The sequence below is a fragment of the Bombus flavifrons genome, chromosome 2, assembly GCF_040668555.2.
Source record: "Bombus flavifrons isolate JBK064 chromosome 2, iyBomFlav1_principal, whole genome shotgun sequence".
In the NCBI taxonomy this organism is placed as follows: Eukaryota; Metazoa; Arthropoda; class Insecta; order Hymenoptera; family Apidae; genus Bombus; species Bombus flavifrons.
In genome coordinates this window covers 10,907,138-10,933,097 of record NC_138443.1, presented here as the reverse complement: position 1 = coordinate 10,933,097, position 25,960 = coordinate 10,907,138, and the positions used below count along the sequence as shown (strand labels likewise).

Here is a 25,960-nt window from a genome sequence, read left to right as displayed (position 1 = left end):
CTAAAATAAAGATATAAACTTTCGCAAGGCGAAAGAGTAGAATTAAAAAATCGTAGACTTGATTCTGTAACGAGGCCTGTTTTCACGAGAAACCTCGCGGAACCGATTTGTCAGGCGAAGGCCTCGTCCTAAATGCGCTCTCGCCGTTCGTGTTCACCGTTCTCGTCTAATTGTTTGGTAAAAAAACGTCGGCGCCACGCCGCGCCACGCCGTTCTCGTGCGGCCATTCGGTTAACCGGCAACGAACCCATTCAGATTGCTCGGTCATCGCTGCAAATACTTTTGTTGCCTTTTACCGCGACGCGGACAGGCGTTTCGTGTATCTCTCTGACTGGACAGAAATATAAGACTCGAACGATGTCTATTGTTCCCTTACGTTGGATTCGAGTTTAACTATTTTTTTTTTTTTTTAATTATATATCGCTATATTATTTAAATTTTGGGATATTTATATCGTTGCTCATTGAATTTGTATGAGTTGGATTATACAGGCTGCGGCCGAAAATTATGCATAAAAGGGCACGTGGTGATTCTTCATGAAAAGACAGGAACTAAGTGTAAGATAAAATCTTCCCGTCCGGAGCTTAGTTTTTGAGAAAATCAAATTTGAAAATTTATCAGGTATACTCGAACATGGTTAATTTCGGACTGGACAGGACTAAATAATCAGCAGGAAGTCATTCTACGTGTGAGGATAAATCGAAAGTGTAGAATAACATTTTTTCACAAGGTGCTTTATTTCCGAGGAAAATAAATTTGAAAATCTATCATACACGACTATTAGGCAGATTCACGACTAAACACGTGCAAATTCAATCTTTTGGAAATGATACCTTAAATGGAAAAATTGTATTCTTCACTTTTCAATTATTTTCGCATCTAGGATAGTGTCATATATAATGTTTAGTCATATTCAGTCGGTGATTAGTCAAGTTCAAGTACACTTAATTTTCTTAATTACTTAATTTTCAAACTTGAATTTCTCGAAAGCTAAGCTTCGAAGAAAAAGATTTGATTCTATATTTTCTTTTTTTATTTTTTCATAAGAAGTCATCCATGCTTTGATATATCTTTAGGCCGCACCCTGTATAGGAAATAGGAAGACTCTCTGTAAAATATCGAAGTGATAAGAAGAATGGTTTAATGAGGACCACGTTTCAATTTTCTCAAATGATACTACAGTGAAATGTTATACCTTGGATATATTATCAATTATATCAGTTCACAAATTTACAACAGTATTGGTTGCAAAGTACGTTTTAGATCGGACACAAGTACCGCAGAGTACGTTTCCCTCCTCAATAAAATTGTGGATACGTGTCTCTATCTCCTTTTCCTTTATAAAAAATCATCACGATATTGTTTATCTTAACGCGGCTAATTGCCTCGCTTATATCTTGTCGTGCCGAGGCACGGGCCACTCGGCACGCAAAGGAGGAAATTTCGAGTAAAATAGTCTGGCTGGTGAAGAAATAAGCCACTCGAGCTTCAATCCGTTCCAGCTTGCAAGAACTGCGATGTTTCTGCTCCCTTTATTAAATCGTCTTGCTACGCTGGAAAAAGTACCGAAGAGCCAGGCGAACCAGGCTATCGCACGTCCTGTTTCGTGAATTTGGCGCACAAGGAGAGATCGGAGGGTGGGCTTAAAACACACACACAAACAATTACATACACAAGCAGAAAAAATACAGAGAGAGAGAGAGAGACAGAGAGCGAAAGAAAGCAACTCGTTCCGTTTTCTGGCCTTCTTTGCTTTTTTCTGGCCGGAAGATCCGCCGAATCGTCGTTTCACGGCGTTATCATACAACATGCCCGAGCCTTGAAGTTTTAATGAATCGAAAGAAAAAGTTCCACGCTGAGAAGCAGGGCAAGGTTAATTTCATCCCTGTTGAAAGTTGGAAAAAAGGTGATGTAACGTCTTGAAGCATTTAATCGTCCGTCCGTCCGCTATTTGCCTCGGCCGGTCTCTTCGTTTTATTTTGAATTACTTTGAGACGAGTAATCTCCTTAAGCGGTCTCCCTCGTGCGCTTTCCGGTAACAAAAATAGCGGATTTATTTTCTAAGCTTAGTGAACGAGCTCTGATGGAGGGAACTACGTGTATTTTGCTTTTGGGGAAGAATATTGAATGGTAAAAGATGGTTTTACCACGATTAAGGATCATAAATGAAAATGACGTATGTCTTATGAAAATCGAAGGTATTTTGCTATGGATAATAACACGATATCGGAGAATAATTAATGCTTGCTATCCTTCATGGCAAACTAAATGATTCTATATGTTCTTTCGTTCCTCTATAGTTTTTCAATGTTAACTTCATATACGACTTAAGATAATCACGTTGGATAAACTGCTTAAGTTGTTGGAGGCATCTGGTTTTTGAATAGCAAACTCGAGGTAAAAGAACGTATTGATGACTTCCTTTCGCTCCGCGAAGCACTGAACAAGCAACTAAAAGTTTCCACAGTTTGGTCGACTTTTTCTAGATTTTACGACGCGAAGATAAAATACGACACACCGCGTTTGGATTTCGCACCGATTCAAACTGAACTTGCTATACGAAAGCGTGAGTAAGGGTAACGCAATTTACATAATTCTTTCAATAAAATAACAAACCGATAATTCAAAGATTTCATATTCGCTTGCTTTACATGTAATATTCTAATATAACATTACTTCGTATTATCTTTCCTCTTATATTGTTTTAAATTACAACTTTTACAATTTTAATACTCAATTTCTCCTTAAGTTTTAATCCAACACTGTTATAATTATCAAAGTAAGCATCTAGAAATTTTCTCAAATAAAATACCGAGATAAAAGTATTCTTTCAGCGATAAACCAGCAAACAAAGTATACGAAGCTTCTTCTCTTTTCATTCTCTCTGGCTGCAAGCAAATAAGTTCCCGTAATCAACGGAAATGAATGCAAAGTAATCGTACAACGGGAGGGAAAAAAACGGTTAAACTTTCTCGCGGATCCTTGCGGATTAGGAAACTTTGTCTCTCTTTTGTCCAGATACTGAACACCATCCCCAATAAAACTTCTCGAACCGCCAAGTCCTTTTTAAAACCGACAGACGGTCACGATCGAACAGCTCGAACGACTTACGCCGTTTATGGAAATAAATTTAGATAGACTGGAACGCTCGCCACGCGTATTCGACGTTGTGCGCGCTAGTTGGAATGGAAGTTGCGCGGTTCCAGTGCGACGGGACCGCGATATTCTCCTAAATCTACAAGTATCGAACGATACACACAAAATCCGGCGACGACCAGTGGCGTGTACGCGTTCGTGATTTATGGAACGCGCTGTAATTGACTTTCATTACGATGCAAATTGCTTCGGTCACGATACCACGCGAAATACCTGTCTAATTCTTACGAGGAATCTGGTTCTTATACAGTTTTTCCTCTTCGCTACTCCATTTTTTTCGTTTGTTACTTGAGTGCTGCTATTACGAACAATAACTTATGTCAGGAAATAATTATATACAGGGTGATTTCAGTAACTGGACCGCGTGTATGCGTCCAAAAACTTTGATTGATTTATAGTAGCACCATGTATGAGTGAGAAACGTGAATGTTGACAAGCTGATAAGCGAAAGTAGCGTTTATCGTCTTTTTGGGAAATCAACAAATCGTAACATTAATTAATTTGAAAAATATACGGATATTTTTTTCATATGATGAAATATATATTACATTATATATATATATACATTATATATATATACAAATATATATTACATGTAATATATATTACATATATTACAAGGAAACAGAATGTCTACGTTTAGTAATCGTTTCATCAGAATTATTCATCTATTGATTTAACAATCGTCAAGTTAAATATTTGATTTGTCGCGATCGAAATATCACACAAACGGAACTTTTCACGCTATTGCAATTATTCATATGGTTTAATCCTGATCCAGACAAGCTTGCGCTGTTATATTTCATTACAGGAATATACTGAGCTCGTTTTCGTTGTAGAAGACAACAGCATTGTCAATAAACCTGCTCAACCACTGTAGCGTGTAAGGGGCTTGTATTTTTACTCGGGTTGAGAATATTTTTAACCGTCTGCACGGTCAAGATATACGAGTATTTGGCTGCCATTTTTAAGCTCTCTCGTGTCTCTCGAAAGAACACGACAACGTGTATTGGCCGGCGCGGCGGAACGTCTGTTTCTTCGCTTTTTAGATTAACTTCTGCTCTAACACGAAAGACGAGACTCACGAGGAGCCGGAAACGGGTTGGTGAAATTTCCGCAAGTCTTTGAACATGTTTAAGTATCTTACACCAGCCTGAAAACATTCTCTTGAACGGTAATTGAGCGGCGTTATAGTTTCTTTTAGCGGAGATTAACACCGCGAAAGAACATTAGTTTAGTGTAGTTACATTACATTACATTAGTTGTAGTAGACCCTTAAATAGAATTTTTAACTGAATTCCGTATATCCTTGTTTTTACGTTGATTAAGTAATTTAGTTCGTACAAATGGTTTATTATATTTACGAGAAACATGATGTATTTTCCCTAATGAGCTGCTAGGTAGGTATATTAAAAATGTCTACACATAAATTTATGCAGAATGAAGGATAAAATATAGTTATAATTATTTAGAATTTTAGAATGTTGTATTCGAGTATATGCAAGTGAAAAATCATAAACTTCATTCATCTGTACAGAATGAAAAACGCTGTTAGAATGTAGTTTGTAGATATTTATTTGGAAAGATATTTATTTAAAGCATCACTATTAATGTAGACACTGATTATACCTACATGCGTGCTTTGTATTAAATCAGTTAGCGTTATACCGTCGAACAAATTTTTTGCGTTGAAATTCTACAAAGTGCAGATATTCGTTACGTTTATCTTCATATTCACTCTCAAAGGAGAAAATAATTCGATATTCGTATTGTATATTCATGATAGATATTCTTCCTTCTCGTCGACACAGTTACTATAATTAACACGAATAAAAATAAAACGAAATCTAATATGATTTGTAAAAGTATACGTATATCGATCTTCGAATCTAAGAAAAGTAATACAAAGTCACAGGCATCTTCTACTTTTAGAAACAAATGACAGTAGCAGTGAGGTCACAGGGGCATTCACACCGGAAAGGTTCATGAAATAAATTTCTCCGCAATTTTCGCGAAATATCGCAGCATCGAAAACTGGAAAAACCTCAGCGGGACCGTAAATGATATCCAAGAGAGGACAATTTTAATTCGATTCTGCATACTGGATTAGTTTCGGATAAAAAGCGTTTAATCTACCAGCAGCTGGCTGGGACCGCACGAAATTTTACGAGCCCCGAGGCTCGGGATTTTCCTTTCTTTGCCCGCCATTCGAGGCAAGCACGTGACCCAGCTGAAAATGAACTTGCCGCGTTGGTGGAAAAATATCCGCGAGCTGCCGCGTTTCCTTGGTAAGCTTCGAGCGTGTTCTCGCTTTCCTCTTCGTCCTTTCTGATCCTACCGATACAATTAAGGAAGTGCGATAGATCCGTCGCCAAGTTGGAAGAAATAAACTCTTTGACGGTAAATCGGTAGGATCAGAGGTGAAGGAACCAGTTTCTTATCGCTCGTTTCCGGAGAACGCCGTTTCTCTTTCGTGCGGCTGCAAACAACTGTGATTTCCTGTTCGACCATATGTGTATATGCGCGCGCGCGTGTGTGTGTGTGTTAAGCGAATCGTGGACGATCGTTTCTGATAATTACAATTTTATTATCGAGCGAATTTTTTAATGGTCGTGCATAATATCAAAATTATCCATCTGGCGATAATACTCGACGTGCTATAAAATCAAGCGTAATTCTAGCAACTGTGAATCACTTTAGATGTAGTACTTCTAACGTCATTGAAACCAAAGATGTTCCACATCTACGGACTACTCTACACGTGACGTTATCAAATCCACCGATTACGAGTGGTAAATCCATACTACATTCACACACGTTGCGCACTCCAGCTTCACATCGATTGATCCATTGATTACATACAGATGTAACATTTCCAACGCTATTGAATTCAAGGACGTTTGGTGAATCTGGCGTAACGTTCACCACATCGACGAGCCTTAAATTGTGTTCGCGATTAGAAGCGATAACCCCTCTGACGCCACTAAATCTTCAAACGTTTGATAACTAGGGGAGATACATAGTTCCAGATGCTGCAATCAGTCGACCTATGCTGGTATCCTAATATTGACCAATACGATGTTTCCATCGTATCTTATCGACAATCTAATGAGAAGATTCAAAAACGTTCTGTGGTTATCAATTTCACGTTTTTGATTATCTGTCCTGTCGTATAATAATTATATTTCCATCTACGAATCTCAATCTTCGTTAGGCTAATTAGATTATTGACAACCTTAGTGAAATTTCACCCGGCAGTGTCTCTAAGAAAAGTTTGTATCTTTATCAATACAAAAATTCTATGTTTTTGATCAATAATTATATACTGCAATATGCAGACATTGATAAGTATCTAAGAATAGATACTCTATCTTTGTCGTTGACTTCTTAATACTACCGAATCTCAACGTTATCGGATACTATACTTGTTACAAAGACGAATGATGTTGCACTTTCTGAATACCCAAGTCCATTTCCATTGATATATTACACCTAACACGACTTACGTCCTATTTCTTTCCCGTATCTACAAATATCGTTATCGACAATCAAGCATCCACTATTCGAACTATCAATATTCATCGACAGGCAATATCAGTATTATCACTACCAACTCCATTGCATGTTCAAATAAGAAACAAACCTATATACGTATATGTATATAGTAGCAGAACGACGAGCTCGTTTGCCTTCATTTCATCCCGTGAATGTTTGATCGTTTACATCAAACTGTACACCGCAAGCATGCAGGAATAAGTTAGATGGTGCGGCAGGCAGAGACGAAGAATGTTACCCGACGATTTATACGAGGCGGACACAGAGAACGCAAGGGACCCGTTGAGAAATCTCTGCGAGTATAGTTGTTTATTCGTGAGAGAACGTAACTCACTGCAGAAGGGTAAGTGCGTATCCGTGTGAACGATGTATCCCTTCTTACAGTTATAAGGCATGCAATCAACGCGCGTCAGCCATTCAGCTTTTCATACAGCTCCTCTAGGAAATCCGGTCGAAAATTGGCACGGATTTTATACGCGAATCACATTACTCACGACTCGATTCCGTGGCCAAGCGATTTTTCGCTTCCTACGTCCAGAGTGGGTCGGGTGAAATTAATTTTGCTTTGAAAATTTCTTTGGCTACTGACAATTTTTCGTTCTCCGACGATTCTGGATGGATATTAATATCGCTTTAAAAATTTCTTTGGCCATTGACAATTTTTCACCACCGTCCGGTCGAATCGGCATTAATTTTACTTTAGGAAATTTTCACGCGCGCTAATAATTTCTCGCTTTCATCAAGATAAAATTAATTTCCCTTCGAAAATTTCATCACCGATATTTATTACGGTGGCGGCAATTGAATCACGGGATCGACTTATTTCAATGAATCGGCGAAAATTCGAAACACCCGGTGACAATGGCGCGCGCGATAGCGGCGGAAACTTGTAAATTTCAAGGCTCGTTCGTTTATTCAGTGAGCTCAACCGGCCATTCATAATTTCGTGACCTGTTATTTTTCGCAACAATTCTACCTCCTGGAATACAAAATTCGCAGAGTCTTTAACTTTGTACGCTACTATTCCCGGACAAAGCGACGTTCTCCGCTAATGTACAATAATTCATCAGTCCGCGACTTGCTCGTGGCTTCCGTAAGTTTCAACGTGAAACGTAGCCAGTCGACAAAAACTGGCAACTTTACAAGGAAGGACGTTCTGCCTGCAGTAGGTGTCGTCGAAAAGTTTCCCGACAATAAGGACGCTGGAATTTTCCTCTGTGTTTTAGATCCTTTGTTTTATGATGAAAAACGAGTTCCAGGTATGATGGCAGGAAAGAAGTTGTTGCGGTTGCGTTTCAACTAATTTCATTTGTGACAAATCTAGTTAACTGATTACTTTGCTATATTGATTAGTTGTAAAATTGCTTCATTTATAGTTTGATCTTTTTCTATAATATCTTTAAACATAATATTTAGAATTAACATGAATAATTTATGCGTTGTGTACGTTTCGTAAGATTAAATGCCTCGTACGCTGGAAGATATGTCTTGAACGTATTAGGAATCACGTATGAAATACGTACAAAGATAGAAACTGACATAACATTGACAGATATTTTTTAAATGCCAAGATGTAAGTGGTTATCTTCATTTTTAGAACGTATTTCTGGGAATAGAACGTAGTGTGTATAATACCGTTATTAAAACTTTTAGACGAAACAAATAACAGCACCTTTTTTTAGATATAATCGTCATTACAGTTCTTTACTTCGCTCCTACGATATCAATTTCCATTTTCACAAATTTGAATTACCCGAACATCTACTTCACTGGGTAATTGAAGTACTCCCGAATGAGTATACTTTCGGTAACATGACGCCGTGTATAAGTTTACAGAAACCATATAACCGGGACAAACGACTTTCATTTCAGACCTATGCACGTGTAAAAATTCCTCTTGCGTTATTCCAATATCGCCTAACAGTTTGAGAAATTCAGCAAGAATATGAAATACGGAAGGAAACGCGGTTCACTGCGTTACTTCGTGGATATTCGCCTAGAATAATGACACGAACTTGCTAGCTATTATAAAATTAGGATGTTCGAGCTCGTCGGTCTGCAAGCGCAAACAAACCGAAGCGAATTATTCGCATGAACGAGTCGGTGAGAAGCTACGAATTCGTTGATTTCGGCATAATGCACATTCGAATGGGCAATTGGAAAGTGTTAATTGCAGTTCGAGCGGATTCCCAACGATAACGTTGACCGGGTTATCATTTAGCGAGTCTGTTCCAATTATTCCCAGTGATTTTCTCCCTCAAAGTTCCCGAATCGATGGTGGTTTTCAATTTATATGCGACCTTTACGACAAATCTCGTACGGTTGCGCGTGTCAATAGCTCTCCATCTTTCTTCCATTTTCATATCATCGTATTTAATCGAAGAAACGGCGAACAGAAGGCTCGCCGTTTAATTACCAAAGATCCATTGTTCTCCGTCCAAGCCTCTCGGATACAGCTTTTTTTCACTAACCTCTTCTAATTATCTCTCTCTCTAATTATTCGAGCGTGTCGATTCGCGAATCTTGCAGACTCTCGACTTCCAGGTCGTTAAACGCTTTATCGATGGATGGAGAATACCTTGGCTCCCTTCCGAAGGGAAGCGGCGTGGCATCATCCCCTCATTTCGCGGCCAGCTTTTCTTTTCTAAATAGCCGAGGTGCCTAAGTAACAACGCCCTGGCTACATCCTATGAATATTGACGATCGAGGGGGTGGCCGATTCATATTCTTGTTTCTAATCGAGCTCTCCGTGACTCTCCATTTTTCATCCCCTATCAACAGAACAAAAAAGTTCACCATCTACCCTTGCTCGATCGCACGCGCACTTGCCCGACCTGTTTTCTCCGTCGTTCCCCTGCCTCCTCGAGCTTTTTCTTCGTGTTCGAAGCATGCCAACCCGAATCTTGCCAGCTCGAAGCACAATACACACCTTGGCAACTTTTCGTCTATTTAAAAGGTTCGCCCTTTCCCTAATGATCCGACGCATCAGCCTATCTGCTACCAATAAACGCGAACACCAACGACACACATAGACCGCTTCGTTCCTTCCGGTTTCCTTCCTTCGATCCGTACCCTCTATATGCCTTATCCTGCACAGAATGCTTCATCAGCTTTCTTTTGGTTCGTGTGTATACGTATACACGATGCCACAGAATATCCTCGACGCTACTCATCGTCGTGTGCGATTAGGTTTCTGCGTCTTTATCATCCTTATCCACTTTTTCGGTGGCACGTACGATAACGCTGTCCTATCTCTGCTGTTTCCGTGTGGTGGAATTCGATCAAAGGATAGAGTTAACCGGCGTCCACCACCCTTTGCGTGTTCTCTCGTAGAAGAATCGGGAGGTCTCTTTGAAAGGAGCCTTTTGCGATCTACTCTTTGCGATACGCGCGCGCATCTCTACAGTATCCTGCTCCTGCTGGAGGAGTTCATGCACCGCGTTGCTTCGATCTAGTCTCGATGACCATTAGCAAGCTGAATGATTAATGATCCATTCACGATGAGAGAAAGATCGGTGTTACCCTCGGAAAGATTCTGACGGACAACGAAACCTTCTTATTCTTGTTTGAGATTCTTTGGAAGTCGTTGAAAATCGACTCCTTCGGTCTGTCGCAGAAAAGACTCTACAAATGTGTCGATATGTCGCTGTGATCTATGACATGCTAGATCATTTAGATCGATCCCGTTGTCATATCAGCGTACAATGGAGATACATATGTGATCGGAACATTTTGCAGGAAATTGGATTCTTCTGCTATATTATTGAAGTTCACTGTGAAATCCTTTTGTATTGTTAGATGAAAACGAAATAGAAGTCAACTACACGGAAAGATAATTCTATATGCAGAGTGTTTTTTAATAAAACAATGTTATTTATATTTAATTTTGTCGAATGCGTTGAAACTCTAATACTAAAATCGCCTTCTTGATTGGAGACCAAACGTTTGATACTTTTTAATTGGAAAACTACAAAATTTCAATGAAATATAATTTAAAAAAATTACGCTAATCGTTTAATTCTAAAGCAGACGCGATTTCAGAGGAAGTTATTACCGAAGTTCAAGTTTAAATAATAGATCCGTCGTAGAAATTTGAAAATCTGCGAGTGTACACAATCCGCGAAAGCTATTAAGCCTGGGCTCGCGTGTCGTTTCGTCGTTCCAAGTTAAAAACGAACTTTGTAACTGATTCAGCTGGTCTAGGGATTGCCGTTTTATTGGACCGACATCAAACACGCGATCTCTAGATCTGTTTATCTTAAGCAGAGCCCTACGACGCAATAAATCGTTACGGTGATACTTGGTCGTGATAAAGGGTCGCGAGATTGGTATCCTGAAGGGCGCTACGCCACCATGTTCTTACCGATATAGCCATTTTATTCGCCATTCTGGAAGACGCACACGCGCCATAACCATTCTGCTAATCTCGTGTTCGATATTTCGACTATAGTGAAATACGTCTGACCTGTTCAGGATTACGCGAGTATCAAAGATAACGACAGGTTTGACTTTGTGAAATAACAGGTGGAATCATGAATAATTGAATGTCTATTGGCTTCTTGTTAACATTATGGCAATCTGAAGTGGAGGCTTATTTTTCTGACAAGTCGTAAGTATGTCGAATCGATCGAATTGTTTAACTTTGGGGTAATACATAATCACTTATGTACGAGATAAATAGAGTTAGAGTTATTATTTCAAATTTAGTAATTTCGGAACGCCTACAGATAGAGTGGAATGTTTCCAAGTTGTCAACATATTTAGGTTTGTGAAAACGTTTCGCGATATTAAATTTTCTAAATATTACTGAGTTCTGCAGTTTCATTAAAACTGCAAATAAATGTTTATGAGTTGGAATTCATCGAATAATAAGAAAAAGCATTCTGTTCCTTAAAAAAAAGTGTTTTAAACGTAATATCGGCTGCAAAAGCGAAGAATGTCTTAACGGTTTGCTATTTCTCGTTAATCCTTTTTTCTACGAGCGAATTCCTTCCAGGAATTTCCAGGTAGGTCATTCCAGGGATCAGACAGCATACCTAAAGATGTCTGGCCTTGTTGAGTATCGTGCTGTGGCTTTTGCGAACACGTCGAATAGTTTCAAAGTATTTCTTGATAAATCGGCTTTAATTCTATTTAATATTCCTATTAATCGTATTGCTTCAGAAAAAAGCCGCATAAACGGATAATAAGGGGCATAAAAGAGTCATCGTAATCGATAAGGCGATTCGCCGAGGATTTCACTGTGCAACTCGATACATTCAATAAACGAATCTCGTTAGGCTTCGCATTCACGTTGAGCATATATTAGACAGATGATCATTCATCGACAGAAATTCTGCCTTTGTATAATCTTCGTAAAGTACGATACTCTCAAACCTCTCTGCGAAGAACAAGTGACTTCGCTGACCTAGATCCTTTGTAGTCGGGCATCGAATTCTGCTGAGTTGATCTGACATTTAATAGGATAAAACAATACGTATAGTCGAACACGTTTCGGTTGTCCTATCATCTCTACAAACAATTTACCAAACATAGAATCTTTGATTCTCAATCGTCAAGAACGATATTTTTCACCAAAAAGTTAAAAAATTTCAATTAATACAAGCGCAGGTGATTCGATGAAACGTGGTAAGTCGCACTTGATGCACAGTGACGCGTTGTTATTCTTGGCGAGGATTGACGCGCCGCCTCAGTAATTGACATTGCTAGATAGACGTGGTAAATTGCGTTACTTCGAATAAGATAACACGAGGTATTTGTTGATATTACTGGTTTACCGATGGTAACGTGTCCTGATTGCGTTTGTCACTCGGCGTTCGGAAAAATAAATATCGCGGGAGATTTAAACGACGCGTGGTTGCGAAATGGCGCTTTACGAGAACATCCTGTACATAGTAATAATTAAACTGTAAATGCAACGTGAAAGGATTTACAAACTGGAATTGGAAATGAAATGAAAAATGAAAAACTCACTGAAATGATAATACAAGATAATTTTCTACCCGTTAAAACAAATCATAAATCGTGCTACAAATCATTTATTGGAAACTGCGCAAGTTAATTAAATTCTTTTCTGCTGCGTGCTTCAAACAACAAACATTTCTCTGACAGCAATAAATTGCCGATTTTCATAAAAGTCTTTCCAAATGGCATAACGCGTGTTATTTATCGATTGGCTACGATACGTTTTTACTCGCCGTGAAATTGTGTAAAATGAAACTTGGGAAAACGTAAGTGCTACGCGAGTACGAGTAACGATAGCTGCTTGAAATAGTAACGAATGCTCCTTTTGAGTTTCGAGCAGCATACGAAGTGTTCATTGATATTAACCTATATATTCGTCGATAGCTTCGTGTTTTAATTGTATTTGCACTTGATGATCGGTGAAACAAATACCGGGTACAGTTTAAACGGAAGCATTGTTAAATCGATGTCCTGCGCGTGAAAGAATTACTTTCGATGAAATAATGCATGTCATTTATCGATATTAATAGTTGAGCGACGACAACGCGTTTTAATTCAGGCCAGGTTGTCGCGCGTCGAAATAAATACTGCATGAATTTAAACTGTCGCAGATGATAAAATGTTATCATACATGCACAAAAGGACCGTCGAACGATGTAATACGAGACAATTATTCGTGTTAATAGTCACTAACAGCGACATATTTTAATTGCGTTTTAACATTGCTGTGTGGCAAAAAAAAAAAAAAAAAAATCAATACGGCATTCGGGTTCGAACTTCCGAACGGATTCCTACTGAAATGTAAAAATAAAGGGGGAGAGGGAAAGATGGTTTTAATTAAAATTAATAAGTCGTATGAGTAAAATATTCCAGTTTCACGAGGCATTCGAAAGCTCTGTCAGGTATGAATATTGTTTCAATTTTAACTGGTGAGCTTTCTATGGGACTCCTTAAAAAAAACATCATACGCGTGGAAATCGATGTTGGCTAAAATTAATGCTAAAATACTAGTGGTTAACTGCTCCTCTCTCAGAATACACGGACAAATCTCTCGAAAAAATACGTAATGAAAGAAGAAAAAGCGTTCGTTCGTATTTTTCGTGAAATATCGCCGAGAGCTTAAATAAATGTACCGCTATAAATTCAAATAATTTTTATAGAAAAAGATGAGAACAAAAGTACAAATTGACTGGTTGTTTCGTTCTAATATCAGGTAACGATCAGATATTTCAGTTTTATTTAACACGCAGATTTTGAAGGAACGAACGCTGAAAAAATATCGTCGCTTTACATCGAGAATGTACGAATTGGAAGGGAAAGAGAGGTTCTCCTAAAAGCCTCGAATCGAGGTTAACGATACAAGTTAGGTATGTGTATTGGCTACTGGTATCGAATGCATTAGAGAAATGATCGGCTACGTGATTCGCAAATCCATTACCGTAAAATTGTGCAGATTTTACACGGCCTTAGAGTCGGACGTTGATATAACGATAGGATTTTTTTGTCTTTTCAAATAGGAAGCTGTGGCGAAACAATACCGTACGATTTATCATGGACCTTGGTGGCTCCTTTATTGTTGTTATCGTTGTGCACGGGTAATCTGTAGAGAGGAGAATGTGTTGTATGCGGAGGAATTTGCATTCGATGCACTTCGGATACAAAATGAGAGCGGAGAATGCAAATCGAATGTTCCACCGTCGGCATGATTGAGGTTTTTAATTTTACGCTACCGAGCAATTTCAATTTAACTAATGAAAAATAGCCAGGAATTAACCTGGTTGTTAAAACGTATTAAAAGAACAGAAAAGCGACTGAACTTTCTAATGAAACCTAATATATTTCGTTTTCGTTATTAAAAGAGATAAAAAGAGCTAGCAGATGTATCTGGACACTTCGCGTTAATGGTTCGGAACACCGACACATCACAGATAACACGAATGATAACTGGCCATTGTAGATACAGCTCACGATTTCCACGCGACAAGGGAACTTCTAGATTTCTGGTTTGCACTTGGGCGCAGGTTAACAGCGTGTCATGTTTAAACAGCTGTCACAAGTTCGACTTTTTGTTGGCTGCCCCGATCAAATAAACGTCCCGATAGTTTCCATATCTAATCGTATTATCGCTGTTTACGCTATGCAAACGTTCGTCCTACGTTCGCTCGTTTTTTTTCCAGCTGTTCTTTTCCACGAATTCGCGCGATCCAGGCTTAATTTGGCACGAGACCGATTAAACGTAAGCATGTCGGTGCTAAGTCTTGTACTGACGTGATTGAATTGATTTTTAAACACAGTTGTCACAATTATTTGAAATTTTATCTTTACGGGGAGAAAGCTCCTTATCTATTTATCTGACTTGAGAGGTGCAACTTTTCTCAAACGAACCAAGTTATACTTCGTTCTTTATTTTAAATAGTTAATAAAAGATAACTTCGTCGAATGAATTCGCAATCAGAGCCATCAAGGAAGAAATGACCTATATAAATCAATTAAATCAATTAACCGTCACTGTTATAAGATTCAACTCTTCAAGAAGTCTGTTTATTAACCTCTGATCATAGTTAGCAATCTGTTTATATAAAACGTTATAACAAGTTAAAAACACAAAGACAGTGGAAGTCATATAGACTTTTCTATTTCTTAGAATGGATAGACTGTGATTTCCAAAAATATAATAAATTTCCCTACCTCGATCAATAACTGTATCGCTGAACTATAATACGAATAACTATAATATCAAATCAATTATAGTTATTCATCAAATCGAAATACCAATTTCACCATATCTCCATCAGCTGCCTCATGACCAAAATCATAACTTCCCCATTACTATTACATCGCGCGTTTTATTTCTGACAAAACGCGATGAGATTACTGAATGCTAGCGAGTGCACAGTAGTAATAAAAGTAGAAGTATTTCCAGCGGAAACGGCGGTGGTATACGCGTCGTCGTTCGCTATCGTCGCGGGAACTTGAACGATTTACATCCGAAATATCTCACGGCAACTGCTCCCGTTGGCATTATTATTACAGAAGAGACGGGAACGGGTGGTCGAGTTGCACAGTTTGCCGCGACATCTCGCTTTGGTTTCGGGCTCTGGTACGCGATATTTGAAAGCCTGCACACACCGGTGCAGCGTCGCTTTCATTCCGGAAAGCTTGCCTTTGCGGGTGCTCGGTTCACGGGAATTCGACGCGTTGGCATCGGTGGAAAGGGGTTTGGTAGTTCACAGGAACGACGCGCGAGTCTCGTCAGCGAGCTGAGACCCACGCCGATGACGACGACGTTGCTCGTGGATAGAAGCCAATTTTGTTGGCCCGTCTTTGTAACAAGTCAAAATGCTCATTGCCTGGGGTCACGTACTACCAGCCCGATGCATCGAAATGAACGCGAGTTTTGTCGCTCAAGGATTCGCTTATCTGACCTCGAACAAGGTTGTTTCTCGCTACATCTCGCAGGCGCAGGGTATGCTACGAGAACGACAGCGAAAGGGAAACCGATTTTTGCTGAATAGAGACAAATTTGTGAATTGTAATTGTTCGAGTGCTGGGGAGCTTGGTAATTGCAGGCGACAGCTTTGAATGGAGAGATTACGAATATGGCTGGGAGGTAATAGTGTGTAAAAGTTGGTTGAGAATCGTCCTGTTTGCTTCGGTTCTTATGCATTGAAATCCCTGAAGATTTTGGTCTAATTAACTGTTGTCACAGACCTGGAGATATTACATTTCATATTGTCTAAAGGTATTTTAGTTATTAATTATTGTAGCCCGTAGGTGATAATTAAGACAATTTGGATTACATTGGAATTTGTTCGCATATTTACGATTTAAAACAAAGCACTTCAAAAGTATCAAATGTTAATTTGATTAGAAGAAATTGTTGAATTGATTAGAAGAACGATATGATATGATAGAAGATACGCGATATGATAAAAATAGTACTCCCATTGTATGTAGATCAGAATGAGTACATTGTTATCAGTTTGAAGAACGTTCCTATTCAAGGAAGAGAATTATGCAAAACTTTTTGTTGGTATCTAAATGAAATATTACTATTTGCCTGCGAATAATTTTAATCTGACGCTTTCGTTAACGTTTTAATTTGTATACATACGAGATAATATTTTACTGTAGAAGTACGGAAAAATTGTTACACGAGTATGCGCTGTTGTCTGTACAGCTTGTAAATTGTAATGAATTTAAGAAGGTATGACGCTTTTATATTCATGAAAAGAATACAAAGTATGTCTATATCAGTTCACTGGAATTGGAAAAATTAATATTCTGCTGAAGCATTTTAATTCAACTCCAACTCTCCGTTCCCTTTCTTTTAATCTGAAAGATTCCACAAAGTGTTTATCATCGACCGCAATTTAGGATATAACAACAAAAATTAGCGCGATTCGAATCGTTACATCTGAAGTTTTCTCAGTGCAGTCGTGCATCTCTAATCTTGTTCATTGATTAAACCCGATAACTAAAGGGCAGACAAGAATGAAATCGCGTCTCGATCGATAGAGAGTCTGTTCCCATTGCGATTTATTTCAAAGCAACTTGAAAAAGAATCGAGTTTCTCGTCAACAGTTACTGAAGTCTCGATACAAACGATTAATCAACGGTAGGCAAAGCAAGGTGTAAAATCATTTTATTTGATTTAACAATGTTCTCTGTAATTGTTTCTGTCGAAGCAACTCGTTGAAAAGTTGCAATCGGGAAGAACTTTTTAATTTTTCTGGAACAATCTGGAATATAACACAAATTGATAAAAATGTCCACGAATAATTTAAAATGAAATCGTCTGATCTTAAAATTCTTTCAAGCTTTGTTCTTTAAGGTAATGATTATATTAAGGAATTTTCTAAGGTATCTCAAGGTCTTTTCTAAATAATTTCAAGTTCATTACCTAAGTGTTTTCAAGAAAATTTCATAGTCGTTTTTCATTCGTTTCTCATTGTTAAATTACACGCAACGCATTTAGCGGACGCACGCGATAGATTTAAACATCTCTTCGTTTGCACGAACCATTACGAACCACCAAGTGGTATCACAGAAACGTTTCCGCAAGAACTTTGATCGCATTCGCCCTGTACAAATCAACGATCACGTTTTCTGCTCCACGGAAGATAACTAATTAACAAAGTATCGTACTGTTGGCCAAGCTGTAATTAATTTACAGGTCGCCGATTAATTTAGTTGGTATAAAACAGAGTATTCCAACGTTTGTCGTTCCAGATTCGAACTTGAATATCATTTGGCAGTGATACCGTCTGCAGTGTCGTACTACAAACAGAAATTGTAGAGCGACCGTGGAAAAATAAAGGCGTGTTAAACGTCGAAAATAACTCTGCACGATTCGTCGTTTCGATTTCATCAGGTTTAGGGCAACTATGTGATAATTGATTAACGCAGTGACGGTTAATAAACAGTACGACGAATAATAACGTTCGAACCACATCAAAACACCACACCGCGTCCGGTATACGCGAAATATCGAAATATCGAAAGTGATAAATTTACCTCGATGAAATTCCCTTTGGTCGAATTTCGATCGTTGCTCATTTCATTTTCCGAATTTTTCATGATCGTCACTGGCGCTGCTCGTTTGTGTAAAAAACAGGGCAATGGAAAACGAAAGTTTTCGTTTATTCGTCAAAATTACGCATAATACGCGAGGTATCGTAATGATGATACTTATCAATTATTAATGCGTGTAGAGTACCGGCGGTAATTTTTTTTTTAATTATTTCGATACACTCAGTATTCTCTTCGTGTTCGAATAAGATAATTATGCATTTTTCAAGCGCTGCATTAGCGTACTAAATAACTATACTGTAACATGATATTGTATGAGAATACGATACAACGAAATTCATATATGAATATGAAATAACAGATTTTCATACAATTTGAAATTCTGTATATCTCCATAATTACTCTACAAAGTAAACTAACAAATTAAATTAATATCTTCCGCCTGTTACGAAGGAATAGTTCGAAAGTTGCATTTCCGCAACTAGTATCACAAACGAATCTCTCAAACCCCAGCAGCAACCCCAAGATCATTGCAACCCACGAAACACCTGAAACGTAGCTAAATTTACATACATGCGTCGAGCCAATTTTGTTTCTCCACGTAACACACCACCATAATTTACAACATAACACGGGGTGCATTTCATATTCGCTATCGCAGTAGTCTCCCCCGCGAAACATGACGCGTATACCACGTTACAATCGATAATTATTAAGACGAAATAATTTAACTAATTTTGTCGGTTGTCTCGCGTGTACCACAAATATTACAAAAAATATTAATATCTTAGCTTTTTGTTCGTTGAAAATCCGACGCAAATGCGAAGCGGATGCAAATGTTTCGGCCAACGGGTGTTATTTTTCACGGTCGTGGAACACGTCCGCGGAAGTTTAATTTCGTGCTCTTTGAAACGGCCTATAGGTGCTTTTGGGTTCGCTCGAAGTAACGCTGCGAGATTAATTGTCTCGTCGTCCCGTTGTTTTTCACCTTTCCCGCATTTTCGTGCCCAAGCGGTGAATATTTCTTTTCCCGCGGTTGTTTTTTTTTTTCGTTCCCCCACGTCGTCGTTTTGCTTCATTTCGACGATGTAAATATTGAATGAAATTGAGCGTCGGGATTTACGGCGCCTCGTGCACGCGTAACGAGTGTTTATTTTTCTCCGTCATGACCGTTCTTCCCCGCAAATAATACGTCTTTTATTACTTGCCCGTAGCGAATAAGTAAAAAAAGCCTTAATGAACTGTTGTAGGTACTTGTAACGCGACACTATCAAATAGTGAAACGAAAATGCGTTTATACGTCGCTCGTTGTGAAACGGGAGAATCCGCGTTTTGGGCGTGTCAACTTGTCGAAAACTGATAAGCGGTGGATAAAAGACTGTAACGTTATCTGAAACGTTATCTGTATTTAATGGTTTTTGTGATTCTCGAGAGGAAAATAAATTTGCATTTCATTGGCTGCTTTAATGGGTATATCGTAATTTCTCAAGCCCCGGAAGATCTCATAACTAGAAACCTTAGTAAGAAACATTTCTGCTCCCGTCACAGGGTCTATGCTTATACAGACCATTTAATACCCACTTTGCCCCAAAAACAATTAATCCTCAACGCACAAGCCGAACCTATATCTTTCTGTACATATACCTCATCCACCGCAGCATTCCCTGTACAATACCTCTTTCACCAACCGCAACCCACCGAACCTCATCAAACCAAGATTTCCACAAACTGAATACCATCGGTTACGAGTTTTCCAAGTCATGCTTACCCATAGCTTCCCTCAGACACCGTCAATCAACACCTTGAGACGCGAACTCGGACAAGTACCGTAACAAACCCGCTTAATCGAGATAGGGGCGGCGGGCAGAAAAGGGTAGAATCGTGTTATTCAGCGGGTTGATTTGCCAGTCGGTTGGAAAACACACACAGGCTATCGAAAGTTGGGGCGACAGGGTAGTTAGATACAGGAGCCACGTAAGTTGGTAGTCACTTGGTAGCGAAGGACGCTTCGGAAGGGTGGCCACAGCAGGAGGAACACGCTCGTCCAATAGCCGTCCGGTAAAGTACAATATCTGGAGGGGCAGGCCAGCCCATTTAGATATCGATTTGCAATCTCGCCGACAATTACACGAGGCGCAGAATATGTTCGTATAGATTAGATCAGATTAAATGAATATTTACGAGGAGGCCCGCGCCGCGGACGGCCGACACTAGGTGCGTGTAATCTGCCTTGCAAACACCGACGTTCATTGCTGCGCGCTTGCATCTTAACCCCCACAGAAATCAGAGTTTTTACCATTTTTCAGGTCGTCTGTTGCGTTCTTCGTATCATTGAATCTCAGCATAGAGCAAAATGTAACTCGTATAGTTTGAGAATAAAAATTGGAGTAGAACTTAAAATGCCAGAATACTAAACATCGAAGGTGACGATGTTGAAAGAGTTAGGAAATTCAACTGTAATCGCTGAACTGCTGTAGCTGAGTTAGTAAATTTTGTCTTGTATAATGTATAAAATAAACTTGTACGTAAAAATTTGATGAATGATTGCGATACCACTTTTCGAACCAACGTACAAGACTTAGTTTCATAAAGATTTCTGGATCAATGAAAGAATAAAAGAATCTTTCATAAATCAATCATGAAATTTTGCATTCGAGAGAACGTATGACTTACGAATAACCTTGCGCTTAATGAATTATTCTTGTATAAATTAATAAACATTAGGTTTTACTATATATAAATGATACTGATTTTGAGTGATTCATAAGGAAGCATCTGTTCTTAACTTTATAGCGTCAAACAGCAATCCCAAATGAAACGGAGTCTAATGTACTCGTTCGATTTGGGGATTTGGGGAAATAGAACTTTTCTGCCGCGTTTTTGGGTCTTCCTGTCTCGTTTCTTGTCACTTTTATTATTTGTAGTTCTGTTTTCTGTCTCTCTCTTTTTTCTTCCTTTTTTTTTGTGAAGGGGGTTCTTTTGGTTTGATCGAGTTGGTCGAGAACGAAGGCAGAGGACGGAGTGAGAGGGATTTTAGTTGTAAATTGGAAACACGATACATGGTCGGAGAAACAAAAGGAACAAGGGGATCGAATTGGAAATGGTATTTAGTCACGACGTTCCAACAACCGTGTCCTAACAATGTCCCTTTTTCGACGATGGTGCCTTTGTTCGTTTATGCATGTAGAGGGTGTCTCGAAACGAGCGTTACGCTAATAAAGTGGTAGAGAAACAATTCAATATTTTTCTTCGTTATTTCTAGCCGAGGCGTTTCGTTATCTTGCATGAACCTGTTGCTTCGTTACTTCGAGTTTACATAATCTTATATATCTTTGAACGATTTCACATTACGAAGGGCAAAAGGTAAATTTATTTCTGTATTCTTTTGTCAGTTCTATGTAATGTTATATCTTTAAAACTGACTTTAAATTTTATCTCGAAATAATTGCAAATAAGTAAAAATCCAGATTCTATTAAGATGACAGTTACCAACGAACAACAATAAAAAAGAACGAGATATATTTTCATCGCTGCACCAATTATACATCTACAAACGTTTCCTCTGTTTCGAAGTTTTAACCACTGTATGTTTGTCACACTGACCGTTTACAACCGAGCTTTATCGTATTTATTCATTCTTTTCATCGTTCCAAGATTCATCTTGGATTACTATGGACACGCTTCAACGAAGAAAAATTACGAGAAATAATGGAAACCTATCCAAAGATGCGACACGTACATATCTATAGTTCGTACTATCATACAAAACCATCTTCACGCTTTATTACGAAGCAAGCATTATAGGTAATATTTTATATATGTCGCTACAGCAGTGTTAATGGAGAACAAATTGTAAATTTCCAATTATATATATATATATATATATTAAGATTTTTCAGTGACTTGCGGTGATATCTGTAATTGATAAATACAGTGGCTACAAAAAGTATTTACACATACTCTTCTAATTCAATGAAGTGTTTCTTTGTTGAGCGAATGAAACAAAAGAACAAAACTAGAGAACAAATCGATAGATCTTTTCTCGCCTTTCAAAGTAGACACCCTGTATAGAGGATAACGGCGAACGTTTTCGATCATTTTGTATCGTGGGCAGTGCGTGTTAGTCCCGGATTGTGCGTGCGTTGTACACACTGGCCGTTGTAATGGATTTTAACTCCAACTCGAGCGTACAGTTTGCGCATGTACCAAACTAATCTGCAATAAATTTTCGAGGCCGCGTCGTTACATCGTTTACGATCGGGGAGATTTTATCGAAGAACTTTTGATTGCCATAAAATATGCTTCGCTGCGTTCCCTTCCTGTTCCTTCGTCCTCAACCTTTCCACTTTGTTTCACGAAGCCTGGCTGAGCCTCCAATCGACGAACGATATTGAGTTAACGGCGTGACGTCACGGGGAGAGGAGAATTGAGCTTTTCTATTTTATCTTCTAAATGATGCCTCGATAAACTCTTTTATTGAGTAACCAGGATCGGAAAGGAGAGAAGCAGAAAGAGGAAGGATATAGATTTCTTGTAATACCGTGTACCGAGGATATTGTACCTACAGCCTCATCTTTATTTTCTTGCTATTCCCTACGGGATATGGCTGGATAACAACTCGATAATTAGATAGAGCAACGAAGGCTTGTAATAATCCTGGAACAGCCGTTAATACTGGTAACCTTTGATACCGGCCTCAGTGATAGGATCAATGGAAGTATAGTGAGGAAGTATAGCTTCATCTTTATTTATTCTTTAGGATGAATCGACTCTTCACGAGACGGTTGGCTATTGTTGTGTTTTTCTTTTCGTAAGACGTTAAGCGAATGACAGTGTGGTAAAGTTAAGCCTTTCACTACGAACCATCGTAATTAACATTTAAATCAAAATATCACAATTTTCTTTCTTGCATCTTGAATAGAGAATTATCGGATATTTCGTTATTGATAGATGGCAACTTCCTGGCTTGTTCTTGTCACGTTTCACAAAGCAACGAGCATCGATCGTGCAACCAATGTCAATAACGCATATTACATGGTAGAGCATAATACGCCAATATAGCTGATATATAGAATAGAGCTCTGCGCTTTCCGTATATACATTACGAAAGGGTTAAACGCAACCCTGGGAATATCGCGAGGATGTGATAGGCAGCAAAACGGTGCGGGGAATACCTAGACCTATCGTAAATTCTGTTGCCGAATTATTAAAGACTCTCTGACAGAGCGAGAAGCTTCAGAACGACAATTTTCGTAATGGCAAGGAAAATTTTGACAGAATTGCTACGGCAACTACAATGCGGTAAGATAATCTACGACAGAATCAGATACTTAACAGAAAAATGAATCTGTAGTTCCAGGTGCATTAGCAATCGGGAAACAAGAGGCTCGTGCCACGATTAAAATTTACTTTCCAGCAGGTTCGTAGTATCATGACCACGATTAGTTGCGTGACCAGCCTAGCTGATATCTAATGTCAATCCAGCGTGTTGTTTGGAATATATCGTACTTGGGGACAGTGCCGATTCGCAACATGCCTGTAAATGGCGCGAACAAGTGCAACACGAAAGAAGAGAAAGAGAAATAACCGAGAGAAAGTGTGATACAGTTGAACAAGGGATGGAGAGAGTTCATACCTTTCGCAAGCGCACCTGTGTACCACACGGGAACGTGATTTGTACACGGACCAAAAAGGGAAATCGATCGAAGCAAAGCCGGTAGCAGGCCGGGAGCGTTTTCAAGGATTTCCTCGATTGGTATTCCAACGATTTTTATCCACTCGTGCTAACCGATCTGATCCATTCGTGCGGGTAGCCGCCGCAAATTAGCATTTTACGAGCCACCGTCGGCACACCAGACCCTGTGGGGACAATGGAGGGCCGCGTTAAATTCGTTGGAAAGAAGGGTGGAGAGCGGAGAATCCATTATCTGGATTGAGGAAAGCCTGATACTGTCGGCTGTTTTATGCAAAACAAGACGTAAAATGCCGGATGCAAATGTCAGGATTCGGATTCCATCTGAAAACGTGGCCGAACGTAGAGACCCGGACGAAGGAGGAAGGAACGATGGGTTAACTTTCCCATCCTATCAAACAGTGTTTTTATCGTGTCCCATGTGAAATTAAATGGATCATCGTAGCCCATTTTCTTCTTTTTCGCCTTTTTCCCTTTTCTCCTTCTCTCTTCCTTCTTCTATTCTGATCGGTTTCCTGGGTCTATTTTCGTTCCATTTGCTTTTCTCTCTTTCCTTCTTCTTTCCTTCACGTTTGATTCGCTCGTTTTAAATGTGGAAAGATTAGCCATCCGGTGCGTGGTGTAATTAAATTTTCTTAGCCGAGTTGAATTTTCAATTGGATTTCGGTGATTGAACGCGTCCAACAAAATTATCGGTCCATTTTGTATCCGGCAATTGCCTGCGTTTGACGGAATCCATTACCTCGCAAGATCGGTTCAAGAATTTGCAAGCGCGAACGATGTTACCGCTAGGAAACTGTCCGCGCTACTTGTTTGGAAACGAGCTATTTAATAAACGCAGCTAAGATTTGTCGAGTGAATCGACGTAAAAATAAAAATTCGATCGTAAAGTCTCTTTAGCTATCAACATTAAATTAGAGTAATAAATCAGATATTCATCTTGCAATTTAATATTCAACTGATTTAAAGAACCTCTCAAGTAATTGTACTGTTAAAAATATCAAAGCATCAAACTTTTCTCAAATTTCTTCTTAATGCCAAAAGTTCAATCGTGTAATTCTCTAAATAATATTCAAACTCGCAATCAAACCGGTTCATCACCAAAAAAAAAAAAAAAAAAAAAGAAATGAAAAACGTTTCGCAACGAAATCATTCTTGAAACGCTTATTTAATAACGTACAATCCAGGTTGGCATTCGACGAGGTAATATCGGATTGTTGCTTCGGCGAGCGTAAACACGAGCAAATATAAGAAGAATCGGTGGCCGGGTCAGGGACTGCGGTGTGTTTCCACGTGAAATTCATTTTGCTGAAGGCGTTTTGAAAGGCTTTTTTTCCATCAACATTCTTCTTATATCATTCTCTTTTAATTCTCTTCGAACTACATATATCTATGCTCCCTCTTTCGTATGCTCACGCACACCTACCTAGGATGCGCCGATAAAATTCGAAGTTGTTCGAGCGTTGCATAGATTCGTCGCGAAATAGTCTATTGCGCGAAAGCGGAGGTCGGTGTGTTGCAAGTGAGAAACGAATTGTTCGTTGAATGGTTCGTTCGATCTCTGCACCCCGACGTTCCGGTCACGGAGTTCGATGAAAATTTCACATATTCGAACGTTCTGAGTTCCCGATACTTTGTTGCTGCCTCGCATTGTGGCTGTATTTCCGTGCTGACGAATTTATGACGCGTGTGTCAAGAATTGATACAAGACATGGTTTTTTTGCGAAGAAGTCTCCATCGAACTGGAAATTTTGTCCCTTTGCGCCGCCCCAGGACAATTATTTTTTCGACCAACAAATATGTCCAAGGATCTTTTGAATTTTGTTGCGTGTTTTTTCTGCGATGTAAATTTGATTCTATGTGAAGATTTTATGATGGGATATTATTTTTTGATGTTTCTTATTTCAAATCCTCCCATGTTAATGTAATTATTTAACACTAAGCATCTTGTCAACCTTTATATTGATAAAATTTTTTAATTCGTGAATTAATAGGATTGATAGAATCTTTTTTCCTTTTTTCTTTTTTTAAGTGATAATGTCTTTGGCACGGCCTTGAATT

At 38.8% G+C, this 25,960-nt stretch overlaps 1 protein-coding gene across 4 annotated transcripts in view; it reads left to right on the top strand.

The window, feature by feature from the left end:
- Positions 1-25,960, top strand: part of kek5 (leucine-rich repeat, immunoglobulin-like domain-containing kekkon 5 protein) — a 292,283-nt gene that overhangs the window by 810 nt on the left and 265,513 nt on the right. The window lies entirely within an intron of this gene.